This window comes from Nicotiana tabacum, chromosome 9, assembly GCF_000715075.1.
Source record: "Nicotiana tabacum cultivar K326 chromosome 9, ASM71507v2, whole genome shotgun sequence".
NCBI classification, from domain to species: Eukaryota; Viridiplantae; Streptophyta; class Magnoliopsida; order Solanales; family Solanaceae; genus Nicotiana; species Nicotiana tabacum.
The window spans coordinates 61199913-61211417 of NC_134088.1; positions in this window are offsets into that span (position 1 = coordinate 61199913).

Sequence of the window (11505 nt, forward strand, 5' to 3'; positions counted from 1 at the left end):
GGAATCAAATTCGAAAGTCCCTATCTTGAGTTATCGCACTTTGTTGAAATTTGAAAGTTAAAGGCTTAATGACTTTGAAATGTTTGACCAATGTTTGACTTTTTGGATATCGGGTCTGTATTTTGGTTTCGGAACCCGGTATAGGTCCAATACTATATTTATGACTTGTTTGTCAATTTTAGTGAGAAACGAAGTTAGTTTGACGTGATTCGGACGTCCGGTTGTGAAATTAGAAGTTCATGAGTTTTCTTGAAAGTTTCCTTTGATTTGATGCTAAATTCGTAGTTCTATATGTTATTTTGGAAATTTGATCATGCGAGCAAGTTCGTATGATATTTTTAGACTTGTGTATAGTTGGTTTAGAGCCCCGAGGGCTCGGGTGAGTTTCAGATAGGCTACGGAGTGGTTTGGACTTAGAAAACTCAGCTGGTTCTGCAATTTCTAGTAACTAGTGTCTGATCTCGCAATTTTGAGATCAGTGTTCGCATTTGCGAACATTCCCCAATCCTGACAGGCTCGTATTTGCGAGGAAATTCTTCGCATTTGCCAAGAGTACCTGGGTCACCATGAGTTCGCATTTGCGATCAAGAGGTCGCAATTGCGGGGAGGCCAGAGTTCGCATTTGCGAAGTGGGGCTAGGACAGGCTTGGTCGCATTTGCGATCAATTTGGTCGCAAATGAGGAAGATCAATGTTCGCATATACGAACAAGTCATCGCAAATGTGATGAAAGCAGAGATGGGAGGACTTCACTTTTGCGATTGTTTCTTTGCATTTGCGAACTCCAGGTTGCAAATGCGACATCTGCAACTGATCAAAATGGGAGTTAGACTGGATTTTTGTTCATTCTTCAAATTTTCAAAACAAGAAAGCCCTAGAGGCGATTTTTTAAAGAACTCTTCTTCCCCAAATCATTGGTAAGTGATCTAATCCATTTTCTTTCAATCTTTCACTACATTTCCTAAGATTTCAACCTAAAATCTTGTGTTTTCAAGGTGAAAATTGGGGGTTTGGGTAGAATTAGGAATTTTTCAAAAATTGCCTCTAGGGTTTTCTTGTTTTGAAAATTTGAAGAATGAATAAAAATCCCGTCTAAGTCCCATTTTGATCAGTTGCAGATGTCGCATTTGGGACCTGGGGTTCGCAAATACGAGCCCCACAAATGCGAAAAAACAGTCGCAAAAGCGATGTTCTCCCATCTCTGCTCTCACGCATTTGCGATGATTTGTTCGCAAATGCGAAAGATCAATGTTCGCATTTGCGAACAAGTCATCGCAAATGCGATGAAAGCAGAGATGGGAGGACTTCGCTTTTGAGACTGTTTCTTCGTATTTGCGGGGCTAGCATTTGCGAACCCCAGGTCGCAAATGCGACATCTGCAACTGATCAAAATGGGAGTTAGACGGGATTTTTGTTCATTCTTTAAATTTTCAAGAAAACTCATGAACTTCTAATTTCACAACCGGACGTCCGAATCACATCAAACCAACTCCGTTTCACATCAAATTTGACAGACAAGTCATAAATATAGTATTGGACCTATACCGAGTTCCGAAACTAAAATACGGACCCGATATCCAAAAATTCAAACATTTCAAAGTCATTAAGCCTTTAACTTTTAAATTTCAACAAAGTGCGATAACTCAAGCTAGGGACTTCCGAATTCAATTTCGGGCATACGCCGAAGTCCAAAATAACGATACGGACCCACCGGGACCGTCAAAATATAAATCCGGGTATGTTTAATCAAAACATTGACCGAAGTCAACTCAAATGGATTTTAAGGCAAAAAAATCATATTTTCTCAGTTTTTAACATAAAAGCTTTCCGGAAAAACACCGGGACTGCACATGCAAATCGAGAAAGGCTAGAATGAGGTATTTAAGGCTTCATAGCATAGAATTAGGTTCTAAAACATAAGATGACCTATCGGGTCATCACATGTAGTTTTAATCAAAGATACCTCCAATACTATATGCTGGAGAGTCTGTAATTTTGACATATCTAACGATAAAATTCCATCGTTTTATTGAGGATAGTAGGTGAATCTTAAACATTTAGATATATTCTTGGTGTTTGAATCATACATACTCTCTGTATAATATTCTGAAAGTTTGTAAGTTTAATATATCTATTCATAAAGGTCCAGTATATTATACTGGATATTTTGTTCTGCAATTAATTTATCTGCCATCACTTTAACTGTGTGTTTTTTAATGAACTAGACATTTTCGGTGTTTAGTGACAGCATAAAGTACTTGAAATTAAATTGCATTTATATATTATACAATTAAACACAGAATAAATATTTTTTCATATAAAATTTATAATAATATATAACAATGCAGATATTATTAGTAACGATCTGAATTACAAATGAGAAGAATCGTAGATTAACGCATTGAGAAGAATAAGAAGATCAAACCAGAAAATTCGAAGAATAAGAAGAATAATTGTGAGAGCTTACTTCAATCTGTAGACTGACGCCGCAAGATTCTGCTGAAACAGAGTATGAGGTTATGTCGCGTAAATTTTATAAATAGAGTAGGAGTATTTTTGTCAACAAATTGTTCCCGTGCTAATTTAGTGCCTAAATATAGTTGACTTTTGATTATGTGGCTAACTTTTATTGACCGGACGTAAAAATGACTATTTGTAAATTTTATGCTATATATTGTTGTGTTCGTCCCATCTAACTCCCACTTCTATATAGTAGTAGTAAAATTAATACTTTTACCTTGTTTAAAATTTGCTAGCTCCATACGTGGCAATTCAAAAAGAAATTCTACGCAAGTGGATTAGCATCATCCATTTGAACAATTGAAGGAAATTGAACAAGCCATTGACAAAAACAGCACGTCAACATAGAGAATTTTCATCCTTTGAACAAAGCATGATAGGGATAATTACTTGCCAGTATCTATCAGAAAGCCTCAGTAACAATATCTTTTTGTTCAAAGTCAAAACTGAAGTAGGAAATGAGTCACGGAAAGAGGAATCCGCCCTTCTGAAAAAACAGAATCCAAATGTAAAGAGTATTGGGATTTCAATCCTACTTTGTTTTTTAAATTCATAACGAGTCAAACTATATCACATACAATAAAATATATTAACCAAGGTTGCAAGTAGAGATGATAATGGGACGATACGGTTGTAGGGCGGGGCGGGTTTGAGGTCATGCGGGATGGGCGGGTTTGAGATCATGCAGGGCGGGTGTAGTGCGGGGCGGGTTAGAACATTTTTAAAAAAATTAAAAGCGGTTGCGGGGCGGTTGCGGGTTGAAAATCATATAAGACGGGTTCTTCAATTTCTAGCAAATTTGCCACTGAATATACAGTCTGTGAGAGCATTGCTTCTTATACTTTTCTTTAAAATGAGATTTTGGATGTGTTTACCCGAAAAATGGATAGAGTTGAATTTACACGTAGTTCCGAGGATATGTGATGTAACTTGATACAAAATGTAAGGATAAATAAGATGTAAGTGTAGATTGGAGAAAATGCAATCAAGATGAGGTTATCAAGAATAGTGAACCTTAGGATTCGATTAATAGAATTAATCTAAGAAACTGGAAGAGCGATGCTTTACTATAGAGGAATATAATACTTTTATTACAATGTAAGTCTCAGAAGAAGCTATCTACAAAAATGATAACCAAACCCCTTTATAGTGGAGGGATTCGGCTCTAAGCATAATAAAATAAACATTCAGTGGGAGACCCATGATAAGTCATCTTTTCCATAATTCCTGCCAAGATTCCCTCTAGTGGGATTGCAACGACTTTTGTCTGCGAGCTCGATCTCGCTTAGAATCCTCGATTTTAGTTCGAGCTTGATTTCGGCTCGAACTTGTGATCTTGGTTCGAGCCCGATCCTCGTTTGAGCTCTCGAATTGATCCCAGGCCAGTGTTGGTTGGTCTTTGGATTACCATCACGATAGGTCGACCCTGTGTCATGGTCCGATTCTTGTTCGAGTTTGATTATGGTATAGATCTCGACACGGACCGGCCTCCCCGGGTTCGAGGTTAATTCGTCCCCCCTTTCGGGATCTTACTTCGATACATCACCCTTCGAACCATATCGGATGTGCCAAGGCTAAAATCTATTTCAACCGTATACAGATAGTCCCCTCGTTTCTCAGAAAGAATATGGCGAGAAACGATATGATTTCCAACAACTGGATCGATGATGCTCTATGAGGCTCCGCCTCCAACTGAAGATATACCGGAGAAAGATTCAGGTAGAGTCCTCGAACTATCGGATGTCGAAGACGCTTCTCATCGGAGTCAACCGGCAGGGGTTACAATCGAAGAGCCCCTCAAACCCCTCCGAGCCGAGGGGAATGCTCCAAGCGAGTCATTTGGGGCAGCAGCGATCGAGAATTCGCCTACCTTTCCCGCATTTTCCACAGAGGTTTCCGCAGGGGTGATTCGGGAAGCTCAAGCTCTGGGGGCCCTCGATCTAGACAGGCCTCACGATGAAGAAGATCTGTTTCGTGACCTGTTTACTGCTATCGAGGACGTTGCCGGTGCCGCTGATGAATCGGATCTTTTTCACGGATTGCGGCAGGCTTTGGATTAGGTGAGCCTTTAAAATTATTTTGTCGGCACTGTCTTTATGTTCATTTTTTGTTAACTTCGCTTCTTGTTTCTTTGTAGGCAGCGGCAGTCCATCGAGAACAATGTTCTCATTCCCAGAATGAGCTGCATCGATACGCGGCCGACCTGCACCGCGCTACTGACGAGAGAAAATCCCTTAGACTTTCCTTAGGGCAAAGAGAGGAGTTAATAAAAGACCTCCGGGCTGAGCTGGCCAAGGTTTATCAAGATCAGAATGATTTGTCTGAGCAGGTAATGATGCTTTTGCAATCTTATGGGCTTGATACCGGAACAACAGCTAACATTTTGGTCTCACAGTTGCAGCAAAAAATTGAAATGATCGGGAAGATTCGTGAGGAGGTCGACGCGATAAGGATGGAGTCCTTGCGGTGGAAAGAAGGCTTGTACGGCCCAGTCGTCTCTGACCGGGGGTAATTCCATGCGTTCCATTTGAAATCGGGATACGAATTCCCTCAGCATTTCGCCCTGCCTTTGCTTTACTTTGAAGAGGTCTGATTTCCTCGTTGCAACCTTTATGGAACCAGCATGTGCCTTTACGAATGAATCTGCTAACATGGCAAAATAATCGATGGAATTCGGCGGTAAATTGTGGTACCGGATCATAGCTCCTTTCGAGAGGGTCTCCCCAAACTTTTTCAACAGCACGGATTCGATCTCATCGTCTTCCAAATCGTTGCATTTTATGGCACATGTGTAAGAGGTGACATGTTTGTTAGGATCGGTCGTACCGTTATATTTGGGAATTTTGGGCATACGGAATTTTTTGGGGAATGGCTTCGGCGCCGCACTCGACGGAAAAGGCTTTTGTGTGAATTTTTTCGAATCAAGCCCCTTTATCATTGGTGGAGCCCCCGGGATTTGGTCGACCCTGGCATTGTACATTTCTACCCTCTTGTCGTTGGCTTCGACTCATTTTGTGAGTTCCTCGAGCAATTTAGAAATTCCGGGAGTAGTCCCCGATTCTTGCTCGTTAGATTTTACTATGGCAGGCTCTGTTCTGGGGTGACTTCTCGAAGTGGATTGGAGACCGGCCTGCTTTGTGCGCGAGTTTGGCTCTGTAGCTGAGCTATCGTTATTTTTTGGGCTTGCAGCATCTCGAAGATCATACGTAAGCTGGCCCCGATTTTCCCTGGGTTTTGGGTATCTCAGGCTACGGATCGAGTACCGCCCTGAATGCTTCTTTCCGGTTCGGAACACTGGTTCGCCTCCAAAGCTATTTGTGAATTGACATCCAGTGTTATTTCAGCTTAAATTTTGGGTATTTCGATTCGAGCCTCGGGTGCCAAGTTGTTGGTTTCATCTTGAAGGCCGGCTTCGTAATCGATCGGTGAAGCCATTCGATAGGCGGTTATTCGTAGCTGACCCTAAATTCAAGATGTTTTCGGAAATAAGTGCAAAGCACAATGGCTTCAGGTTTTTCGGATTTGTATCAAATGACCACTGTTATCCTCGGTCCCACGGTGGGCGCCAAACTGTTTACCCAAAAAATGGATAGAGTTGAATTTATACGTAGTTCCGAGGATATGTGATGTAACTTGATACAAAATGCAAGGATAAATAAGATAAGTGTAGATTGGAGAAAATGTAATCTAGATGAGGTTATCAAGAACAGTGAATCTTAGGATTCAATAAATAGAATTAATCTAAGAAATTGGAAGAGCGATGCTTTACTGTAGAGGAATATAATACTTTTATTACAATGTAAGTCTCAGAAGAAGCTATCTACAAAAATGATAACCAAGCCCCTTTATAGTGGAGGGATTCGGCTCTAAGCATAATAAAATAAATATTCAGTGGGAGACCCATGATAAGTCCGCTTTTCTATAATTCCTGCCAAGATTCCCTCTAGTGGGATTGCAACGGCTTTTGTCTGCGAGCTCGATCTCGCTTAGAATCCTCGATTTTGGTTCGAGCTTGATTTCGGCTCGAACTTGTGATCTTGGTTCGAGCCCGATCCTGGTTTGAGCCCTCGAATTGATCCCAGGCCAGTGTTGGTTGGTCTTTGGATTACCAGCACGATAGGTCGACCCTGTGTCATGGTACGATTCTTGTTCGAGTTTGATTATGGTATCGATCTCGACACGGACCGGTCTCCCCGGGTTCGAGGTTAATTCGTCCCCCCTTTGGGATCTTACTTCGATACATCACCCTTCGAACCATATCGGACGTGCCAAGGCTCAATCTATTTCGACTGTATACATGAATGTTTCCACAATATTTTAAACAATTTAATCAAATTTTGACCTCGTAACCTCTGTAACCGAGCGAGCGATTACTCAAACTTGGGGCAATGTAGCCCTTTAGGCTTATTATTTGTCAATGATTCGATCTCGAAGAAATATAGCCCGTGGGCGTAATGGTCGAGCGAGTTTTTTGCCCGGACTTGAAAATGTAGCCCGTAGGCTTAGCCGAATGAATGATCTGAACTCGAATTAATGTATCCCATAGGCTTAGTGGTTGAGTGAGTGTTTGCTCGAACTCGAAATAAAAATAGCCAATAGGCCTGGTCGAGTGGATGGTTCGAACTCAAAGTAATGTAGCCTGTATTCTTAATGGTCGAGTGAGTGTTTGCTCGAACTAGAAATAAAAATAGCCCGTAGGCTTGGTCGAGTGAATGATTCGAACTCAAAGTAATGTAGCCCGTAGGCTTAATGGTCGAGTGATTGTTTGCTCGAACTCGAAAATAAAAATAGCCCGTAGGCTTGGTCGAGTGAATGATTCGAACTCGAAGTAATGTAGCCCGTAGGCTTAATGGTCGAGTGAGTGTTTGCTCGAACTCGAAATAAAAATAGCCCGTAGGCTTGGTCGAGTGAATGATTCGAACTCGAAGTAATGTAGCCCATAGGCTTAATGGTCGAGTGAGTGTTTGCTCGAACTCGAAATAAAAATAGCCCGTAGGCTTGGTCGAGTGAATGATTCGAACTCGAAGTAATGTAGCCCGTAGGCTTAATGGTCGAGTGAGTGTTTGCTCGAACTGGAAATAAAAATAGCCCGTAAGCTTGGTCGAGTGAATGATTCGAACTCGAGGTAATGTAGCCCGTAGGCTTAATGGTCAAGTGAGTGTTTGCTCGAACTCGAAATAAAAATTTCCCGTAGGCTTGGTCGAGTGAATGATTCGAACTCGAAGTAATGTAGCCCGTAGGCTTAATGGTCGAATTGTATCTTAATTCTGATTGCACAATAAATCTCAAAATAGAGGAATTTTCATTGGATATAAGACGCCAATAAAAAAGAGAACTTTCTTCGCACGTTATTACACGTCTGGGCTCGGGCCAATCTATATGAGCATGGTTCGCTTCGACCATTTTGCTCCTTACAGTTTTTCCTATTGGGACCCTGTTGCTGTGAAATAACTTTCTTGCGGGACCTCGGATATTGTCATAAATGTTGCACGATCAATGGTTGCCTCATTAAAAACCTTGCCGAAAAACCCATTTGGGATAAAACCGGTCTAAGGGAAAAAGAGTTCAACGCGTGCTTTCTAGCGAGAGATCCGTCCCTTGCTCGAACTTCTGCAGGGGTCAGTTTCGAGATATAAACGAATATGGAAAGGTTGTACCTTAATAGTAGTACCGTTTTAGATGTGATACATTCCAGCTGCTTGATAGCTGTTTGCCGTTTATAATGCCGATCCTGTACGACCCCTTTCCGACGCCCTCGAGTACCTGATATGGTCCTTCCCAATTCGGTCCTAGCTTCCCTTCATTCGGATTTCGGGTATTGATGTAAATTTTTCTCAACACCAAGTCCCCAGGCTTGAAATGGCGGAGCTTGGTTCTTCGATTATAATATCTTTCGATTCGCTATTTTTGGGCGGCCATTCGGACGAGAGCAGCTTCTCTTCTTTCATCCGATAATTCGAGGCTTGTATTCATAGCCTCGTTGTTTGATTCTTCCATCGTGAATCAAAATCTAGCACTGGGTTCACCAACCTCGACTGGTATCAATGCTTCGGATCCATATACTAAGGAGAATGGGGTCGCCCCCGTACTGGATTTTGACGTTGTCTGATAAGCCCAAAGGACTTCGGGCAGGATTTCTCTCCATCTCCCCTTAGCGCCGTTCAACCTCTTCTTTAAGTTTTGAATGACAGTTTTGTTTGTTGATTCGGCCTGCCCATTCCCACTGGGGTGGTATGGCATCGATAGTATCCTTCTTATCTTGTGATCTTCGAGGAATCTTGGTACTTTGCCGCCAATCAATTGCTTTCCATTGTCACATACTATTTCAGCGGGTATCCCGAACCGGCATATGATATGATCCCAAATAAAGTCTATAACTTCTTTCTCTCTTATTTTCTCGAACGCCTGCGCTTCAACCCATTTAAAAAAATAGTCAGTCATAAACAAAATGAATTTGGCTTTACCTGGGGTCGATGGCAGAGGGCCGACGATATCCATTTCCCATTTCATGAATGGCCATGGGGATAGGACTGAGTGGAGTTGCTCTCTGGGCTGGTGGATCATCGGTGCGAACCTTTGACATTTGTCACATTTACGAACAAATTCCTTCGTATCTTTGCCCATATCGATCCAGTAATACCCTGCTCTGATTATTTTTCGGACTAATGTATCGGCTCCAGAGTGATTCCCGCAAGTACCCTCATGCACTTCCCGTAGGACATAATCGACATCCCCCGGACCCATGCATACCGCCAACGGTCCATCGAATGTTCTTCGGTACAGCGTTCCGTTCGAAGCCAACGTGAATCGAGCAGCTTTGGTCCGTAGGGTTCGGTCTGCTTTGTGCGTGAGTTTGGCTCTATAGCTGAGCTATCGCTATTTGTTGGGCTTGCAGCATCTCGAAGATCATACGTAAGCTGGCCTCGATTTCCCCTGGGTTTTGGATGTCTCGGGCTACGGATCGAGTACCGCCTTGAATGCTTCTTTTCGGTTCGGAACGCTGGTTCGCCTCCAAAGCTATTTGTGAATTGACATCCAATGGTATTTCGGCTCGAATGAATTTCGGGTATTTCGATTCGAGCCTCGGGTGCCAAGTTGTTGGTTTCATCTTGAAGGCCGGCTTCGTAATCGATCGGTGAAGCCATTCGATAGGTGGTTATTCGTAGCTGACCCTAAATTCAAGATGTTTTCGGAAATAAGTGCAAAGCACAATGGCTTCAGATTTTTCGGATTTGTATCAAATGACCACTGTTATCCTCGGTCCCACGGTGGGCGCCAAACTGTTTACTCGAAAAATGGATAGAGTTGAATTTATACGTAGTTCCGAGGATATGTGATGTAACTTGATATAATATGCAAGGATAAATAAGATGTAAGTGTAGATTGGAGAAAATGTAATCTAGATGAGGTTATCAAGAACAGTGAATCTTAGGATTCAATAAATAGAATTAATCTAAGAAATTGGAAGAGCGATGCTTTACTATAGAGGAATATAATACTTTTATTACAATGTAAGTCTCAGAAGAAGCTATCTACAAAAATGATAACCAAGCCCCTTTATAGTGGAGGGATTCGGCTCTAAGCATAATAAAATAAATATTCAGTGGGAGACCCATGATAAGTCAGCTTTTCCATAATTCCTACCAAGATTCCCTCTAGTGGGATTGCAACGGCTTTTGTCTGCGAGCTCGATCTCGCTTAGAATCCTCGATTTTGGTTCGAGCTTGATTTCGGCTCGAACTTGTGATCTTGGTTCGAGCCCGATCCTGGTTTGAGCCCTCGAATTGTTCCCAGGACAGTGTTGGTTGGTCTTTGGATTACCAGCACGATAGGTCGACCCTATGTCATGGTCTGATTCTTGTTCGAGTTTGATTATGGTATCGATCTCGACACGGACCGGCCTCCCCGGGTTCGAGGTTAATTCGTCCCCCCTTCGGGATCTTACTTCGATACATCACCCTTCGAACCATATCGGACGTGCCAAGGCTGAAATCTATTTCGACCGTATACAGGATGTTTAATATTTTACAAGGCTGTGGTTATTATATTAATTGGAAAAATCTGGTTCTCTTTTCCTCTTTTTTCTTCCTTTTCTCATTCATGTTTTTTTCCCTTTTTCTGTTTTGAAATAAAGTTGTTACCGTTAAATAAAAGAACAATAAGAAGAAACAAAGTCAATCTAGTAGCCAAATCTGGAAGTATGAATTTTTGTTAAAACTAAATAATAGTAATATATAATTAGCATAGCTAAAACATCAGTTCAACGAGCAATAAATAGATGAGAAAATTTGGTAATTAACTTAAATAATCAAACTTCACTAAATTAAAGTTGCACAGAACTCAAAAGTTCAAACGAAACAGAGAATTTATAGAAGAAACCGAAAGTTTTTTTGTTAGGTGGGTCGGGTTGGGGTGGGTTCACGCGGGGCGGGTTGAAAATAAAAATAATTGATATGCGGTGCGGGCTGAAGTTTTGCGGGTAAAATCCAAACCCGCACCGCAACCGCCCCGCCCCACTGCCATCTCTAGTTGCAAGACATCGTTTATGTAATCTAACGGAGTATGGGCAAGAACGTACCATGGCTAAAAGGGATTGCGTCTGATAAGTTAGAATATCACTCTCTTGCATTCAGCATCTTTTTTATTACAATTTATAATTTTAAAATTTAAACAGTGTGATTCGTTAAATAACCTGTGGTGCTTTGACGGTGCTTGGCATGTCATGCATCATCGTCTTTGAGAAAGAGGGCATCATTTTATATTAATTGAAATTTCTTTACAAAAGCTTCTAAAATAATATTCAAGCCTTTAACCTAGTGTATCTCACGAAGCTAGATAATTAGGCGAAGGTATGTATGAATTGAGAACAAAAATAGATAAACTTCAACAGAGTACTAAATGGATAATTTTCTTCAGGAAGATTATCTATAGCGGAGTAATAAATGGACATCCACAATATAATTATTTTCATAACATGTTTATAATA